The sequence below is a fragment of the Lampris incognitus genome, chromosome 14 (assembly GCF_029633865.1).
Source record: "Lampris incognitus isolate fLamInc1 chromosome 14, fLamInc1.hap2, whole genome shotgun sequence".
NCBI classification, from domain to species: domain Eukaryota; kingdom Metazoa; phylum Chordata; class Actinopteri; order Lampriformes; family Lampridae; genus Lampris; species Lampris incognitus.
This window is the reverse complement of record NC_079224.1, coordinates 45132512-45139927: the sequence shown is the minus strand read 5'-3', so window position 1 is coordinate 45139927 and position 7416 is coordinate 45132512. Positions and strand designations below refer to the sequence as shown.

Here is a 7416-nt window from a genome sequence, read left to right as displayed (position 1 = left end):
ATGATGCTGGTAGAACAGGACAGCTATGTACGGGGTTACAGTACAGTACAGGTGATGTAGTTACTGTATGACGTAGTTAACATGATGCTGGTAGAACAGGACAGCTATGTACGGGGTTACAGTACAGTGCAGTACAGTACAGGTGATGTAGTTACGGTATGACGTAGTTATCATGACGCTGGTAGAACAGGACAGCTATGTACGGGGTTACAGTACAGTACAGTACAGGTGATGTAGTTACTGTATGACGTAGTTAACGTGATGCTGGTAGAACAGGACAGCTATGTACGGGGTTACAGTAGAGTACAGGTGATGTAGTTACTGTATGACGTAGTAAACGTGATGCTGGTAGAACAGGACAGCTATGTACGGGGTTACAGTACAGTACAGTACAGGTGATGTAGTTACTGTATGACGTAGTTAACGTGATACTGGTAGAACAGGACAGCTATGTACGGGGTCAGAGGTCAGGAATGCAGTTTAAACAGGACTAACAGTATTGTACATCTAGTGGTTGATGTATTGGAGACACTGAAAGACGTTTTCATCGTTGGGTTTAATTATGAAGATTCTGGCTCATCATGAGTCCCAACAAACTGACCAACTGTCTTCCCAAATTGTGCGACTCGGTCAGCTGAACTGGGTCGGATGTTGAGGGTGTAGTCTGTGTGAGGGTGTAGTCTGTGTGTGTGTGTGTGTGTGTGTGTGTGTGTGTGTGTGTGTGTGTGTGTGTGTGTGTGTGTGTGTGTGTGTGTGTCTCATCTGATTCTGATTCTGATTATTACCAGACTGTAGCTGGACCCTCAGACAGAGGCTGTCAGGGTTAGGATGGTGTGGACAGGGTTAGGACGGTGTGGACAGGGTTAGGACGGTGTGTTAGGATGGTGTGGACAGGGTTAGGACAGTGTGGACAGGGTTAGGACGGTGTGTTAGGACGGTGTGGACAGGGTTAGGACGGTGTGGACAGGGTTAGGACGGTGTGTTAGGATGGTGTGGACAGGGTTAGGACAGTGTGGACAGGGTTAGGACGGTGTGGACAGGGTTAGGACGGTGTGTTAGGACGGTGTGGACAGGGTTAGGACGGTGTGGACAGGGTTAGGACGGTGTGTTAGGACGGTGTGGACATCTATATATATATCCACATATTTATATATATGTAGTATATATATGTAGCATATATGTTGTACATACAGTGTTCTGTGACTTTGACCTATAACCTCCCTGCTTTCTGCTGCTTGTAATATTGGTGATTTAGAAACTTACAAGTAGACTGGGCGCACACACACACACATACACACACACTCAGATAGGCAGACACACACACACACACACTCAGATAGGCAGACACACACACACACACATGGGCTGTGTTCATATCTCTTATCTCTTGCTTGCTCTCTGGAACTCTCTGTGTTGGCTTTGTGGAAAACAAACTAAATGAATTTGAAAACATGACAAATGTGGCAATGTGGTGATATTATAAATGTGGTAAATGTGGTAATGCGGTAAATGGTAATGTGGTAAATGTGGTGATGTGGTAATGTGATAAATGTGGTAATGTGGTGATGTGGTAAATGTGGTAATGTGGTAATGTGGTAAATGTGGTAAATGTGGTAAATGTGGTAAATGTGGTGTGTGGTAAATGTGGTAATGTGGTAAATGTGGTAAATGTGGTGATGTGGTAAATGTGGTGATGTGGTAAATGTGGTAATGTGGTAAATGTGGTAATGTGGTAAATGTGGTAAATGTGGTGATGTGGTAATGTGGTAAATGTGGTAAATGTGGTAATGTGGTAAATGTGGTAAATGTGGTAAATGTGGTGATGTGGTAAATGTGGTAATGTGGTAAATGTGGTAAATGTGGTGATGTGGTAAATGTGGTAATGTGGTAAATGTGGTAATGTGGTAAATGTGGTAAATGTGGTGATGTGGTAATGTGGTAAATGTGGTAAATGTGGTAATGTGGTAAATGTGGTAAATGTGGTGAATATGGTAATGTGGTAAATGTGGTAAATGTGGTAATGTGGTAAATGTGGTAAATGTGGTAAATGTGGTAAATGTGGTGATGTGGTAAATGTGGTGATGTGGTAAATGTGGTAATGTGGTAAATGTGGTAAATGTGGTGATGTGGTAAATGTGGTAATGTGGTAAATGTGGTAAATGTGGTGAATATGGTAATGTGGTAAATGTGGTAAATGTGGTAATGTGGTAAATGTGGTAAATGTGGTAAATGTGGTGATGTGGTAAATGTGGTGATGTGGTAAATGTGGTAATGTGGTAAATGTGGTAATGTGGTAAATGTGGTAAATGTGGTGATGTGGTAAATGTGGTGATGTGGTAAATGTGGCAATGTGGTAAATGTGGTAAATGTGGTGATGTGGTAATGTGGTAAATGTGGTAAATGTGGTAATGTGGTAAATGTGGTAAATGTGGTAAATGTGGTGAATATGGTAATGTGGTAAATGTGGTAATGTGGTAATGTGGTAAATGTGGTAAATGTGGTGATGTGGTAAATGTGGTAAATGTGGTGATGTGGTAATGTGGTAAATGTGGTAATGTGGTAAATGTGGTAATGTGGTAAATGTGGTAAATGTGGTGAATATGGTAATGTGGTAAATGTGGTGATGTGGTAAATGTGGTAAATGTGGTGAATATGGTAATGTGGTAAATGTGGTAAATGTGGTGAATATGATAATGTGGTAAATGTGGTGATGTGGTAAATGTGACATAAAATACACCACAGCAACAAGGCACGTGGGGGCCGGTGTTTGTATTGGACAGGCCACAGCGTCTGGGAAGCGGCTGCACGCAGGGCCAACCGTTACCGTGACAACCTGGCACTGAGGACGAGGGGCCAACACAGACTACGGGAGGCCTGGGGGGACATGTGGGGTCTGCAGACTGCACAAGATGGACGAAGCTCACAACAGCCCGGCCCCAAATCAATCAATATGTCAACACAAACGATATTAAATGTTCTTTCTGGGATTAATTGTAGTAGTTATACTCTTTATTATTATAGTTATACTCTTCAAATGCAGCTGACAGCTTCAAAACACACACACACACACACACACACACACACACACACACACACACACACACACACACACACACACACACACACACACACACAATATTTCCTCTTTTATGTTTCCCACTAAAACCAAACAGCTGAACAAAGCTCAGGACTCTTGGCGTCCCTTCAGACACTGAAATTCCCTTAAACTGTGATTGTGAAGCTCCAAGTTGAGGCTGTGCTTTCAGTCTGCAAAGCCAACGAGAGGAACGAACCACTCATCAAAATGTCCAACACACATCCCCTGACGTTTGCTGCTGGAGAAGTTTACACAAAATAAAAAAATGCAACAGAAAATGAAAGAAAAAAACACACACACAAAAGACTTTGTTGCAGGGATACTTAGAAGTCACTTAATGATCGTGATGTTAAAACCCCCATCAGATTTTACCCTGTTAGTTATCAATGAATATTTTATCACTACGCACACGCAACATCTAACGAGCGTTTACACACGCCAGATCTACCTCGCTAAACTGTTCCTTAAACTGTTCTTTATCAACAGCTTATCAATCATATCATTAATGAATTATGTATTTATCTCCACAGTTAATATTAAAATAGATAGATCGATAGATAGATACAGATAGATACAATACAACACTAAATAGAAAAGTAACTGTTCCTTAAATTGTTCCTTATCAACATCTTATCAATCATATGATTAATTATATATTTATCGCCAAAGTTAATATTAAAATAGATAAGATAGATAGATACAGATAGATACAATACAACACTAAATAGAAAAGTAACTGTTCCTTATCAACATCTTATCAATCATATGATTAATAAATTATATATTTATCTCCAGTTAATGTTAAAATAGACAGACAGACAGACAGACAGACAGACAGACAGACAGACAGATAGATAGATAGATAGATAGATAGATAGATAGATAGATAGATAGATAGATAGATAGATAGATAGACAGATAGACAGATAGACAGACAGACAGACAGACAGACAGACAGACAGACTAAATACAACACTAAATAGAAAAGTAACTGTTCCTTAAACTGTTCCTTATCAACGTCTTACCAATCATATGATTGATTATATATTTATCTCCACAGTTAATATTAAAATAGATAGATAGATATAAAATACAACACTAAATAGAAAAGTAACTGTTCCTTAAACTGTTCCTTATCAACGTCTTACCAATCATATGATTGATTATATATTTATCTCCACAGTTAATTAAAAATAGATAGATAGATATAAAATACAACACTAAATAGAAAAGTAACTGTTCCTTAAACTGTTCCTTATCAACGTCCTACCAATCATATGATTGATTATATATTTATCTCCACAGTTAATATTAAAATAGATAGATAGATATAAAATACAACACTAAATAGAAAAGTAACTGTTCCTTAAACTGTTCCTTATCAACGTCTTACCAATCATATGATTGATTATATATTTATCTCCACAGTTAATTAAAAATAGATAGATAGATATAAAATACAACACTAAATAGAAAAGTAACTGTTCCTTAAACTGTTCCTTATCAACGTCTTACCAATCATATGATTAATTATATATTTATCTCCACAGTTAATATCAAAATAAGTAGATAGATAGATAGATAGATAGATAGATAGATAGATAGATAGATAGATAGATAGATAGATAAAATACAACACTAAATAGAAAACTGTTCCTTAAACTGTTCCTTATCAACGTCTTACCAATCATATGATTAATTATATATTTATCTCCACAGTTAATATCAAAATAAGTAGATAGATAGATATAAAATACAACACTAAATAGAAAAGTAACTGTTCCTTAAACTGTTCCTTATCAACGTCTTACCAATCATATGATTAATTACATATTTATCTCCAAAGTTAATTAAAAATAGATAGATATAAAATACAACACTAAAAAGTAACTGTTCCTTAAACTGTTCCTTATCAACGTCTTACCAATCATATGATTAATTATATATTTATCTCCACAGTTAATTAAAAATAGATAGATAGATATAAAATACAACACTAAATAGAAAAGTAACTGTTCCTTAAACTGTTCCTTATCAACGTCTTACCAATCATATGATTAATTATATATTTATCTCCACAGTTAATTAAAAATAGATAGATATAAAATACAACACTAAAAAGTAACTGTTCCTTAAACTGTTCCTTATCAACGTCTTACCAATCATATGATTAATTATATATTTATCTCCACAGTTAATATCAAAATAAGTAGATAGATAGATATAAAATACAACACTAAATAGAGAAGTAACTGTTCCTTAAACTGTTCCTTATCAACGTCTTACCAATCATATGATTAATTATATATTTATCTCCACAGTTAATATCAAAATAGATAGATAGATAGATAGACAGATTACAACACTAAATAGAAAAGTAATGATCATGTGACAAGTCCAGGGTCATGTCACAACATCTGTGTAAAAATACAAAAGCAGAACAACGGTTGCATAACAGAACACCACATAAAAGTCCAATACTGGTTCCCAACACCCCAGTGGAGGCCCCGGCCTGTCTCCGCTGGATGTGGTGATGTTGGAGGAAAACGCGTAACGGGAGAGACCAGGTTGTAAATTATGGGGGGGTGGTCTGGGGGGGGGGGGGCTCGGCACCCCTGAATGACATCTGAACCCCCTAAAGATGGAGAATTCCCCATAAGAGGGAGCACTGACACGGAACCGAAGCGCACTGTCGCGGTGGGTTTTGGGGGGGGGGATTATTACATCGAGGATGATTTGTAATGGCGTGCAGACCTCGCCCCCCCACAACTGACTTGGTGTAAGTCACATACCGGACCAAACCATTTCCCCCAACACCCCCATCCGGCTTATCGCTGATGCCGATACATAGACCGGTGCAACGGGTTGATCCGCTAACACACTTCACAGCAATGCAAAACCACTTTGGACCAGTACTGATTAAACGTTTGACCGGTGCGTAAAGAGAAGAACAGCCACGGCTCTCTGACCTCCATGATGGGGGGCGCAAAGAGATGCAACTAAGTCTGCAACATTGTTACTATCGTTACAGTGCAAAACACTTGCAACTGCAGAGTTTTAGAGGCACCAGGGTATCGGGATACCCCCGATACCCTTAAAACTGTGCAACGTTTACAGCTTTCGTATTGGTTTACTTACAAACGTCCTCAGAGGAGATCCCACAAAGCCAAAACAAACAAAGGGAGACGATGAGCTGAACTCGATTTACCAGTTACTCCTCCTCCGGAGCCTCCTCAGCAGAACCAGCGCCTCCTCACCTGCGGTGGCACAATCCGACACCTTTATCTGTCATTTATCTGAAACGTTGAGCGCGTGTAGAAAAGTACAGCAAGCGGATGCAGGCGCGAGCCCCTGACTGACAGGCGCGGAGCCTCGCCCCCGGCAGACGCGCCGCAGGCCCCGCCCCCTCCACGGAACCTTCGTCCTGTGTTGTTTAATGGCGGCCAGCACACGACGTAAGGGCGCAGTACCGCCGCCTCCCGGTCTGGACTGGAATTGAATATACAAATTAAGCGAGCTTCCTTGCACTCGGCGAGTGAAAGGAAACGTTTGAGGGCAGAATTTGTGATTTTAAAATTATGATGATTTTTTTTTCTGTGAAAGGATGCTTTCGCTCGTGGGAGGTTGAGCAATGATTTCAACCCCCTCCTTAATTAGGCTGTGTCATCAGGCCTTCCAGTGAGCAACAACAGGCTATTTTATTCCAACTCGGGCCAGCAGCTTTTTGTCAAGACAGTCTAGACCAGTGGTTCTCAACCTTTTTGGGGTCCTGGACCCCCTGCGTATTTTTGATCTACCCTGAGGACCCCTCCACCTGATCTTGGGGGAGGGAGGTTGCAATTTGATAGAAACAGTAGAAACTGCATTTTAAATTGCATTATAGCATTTATTCACTCTTTGGGGCAAAAATAAGAGCTTTCAGTTGTAACTTAGATATAGTTAACAAAACAGAATTCTTATGCAGTAACTTTCAGATATATGTAACAAAACAGAATTCTTATGCAGTAACTTTCAGATATATGTAACAAAACAGAATATGTATTCAGTAACTTTCAGATATATGTAACAAAACAGAATATGTGTTCAGTTACTTTCAGATATATGTAACAAAACAGAATATGTATTCAGTAACTTTCAGATATATGTAACAACACAGAATATGTATTCAGTAACTTTCAGATATATGTAACAAAACAGAATTCTTATGCAGTAACTTTCAGATATATGTAACAAAACAGAATATTCAGTAACTTTCAGATATATGTAACAACACAGAACATGTATTCAGTAACTTTCAGATATATGTAACAAAACAGAAT

General features: G+C 38.9%; 1 protein-coding gene across 1 annotated transcript in view; it reads right to left on the bottom strand.

The window, feature by feature from the left end:
- tmem71 (transmembrane protein 71) overlaps positions 1-6420 on the bottom strand; it is a 27674-nt gene extending 21254 nt beyond the window's left edge. Inside the window, 1 exon segment of the mRNA XM_056293426.1 lies at positions 6306-6420. The gene's annotated coding sequence lies outside the window, so the exon portion shown is untranslated.
- Between the last annotated feature and the right edge of the window lie 996 nt (positions 6421-7416).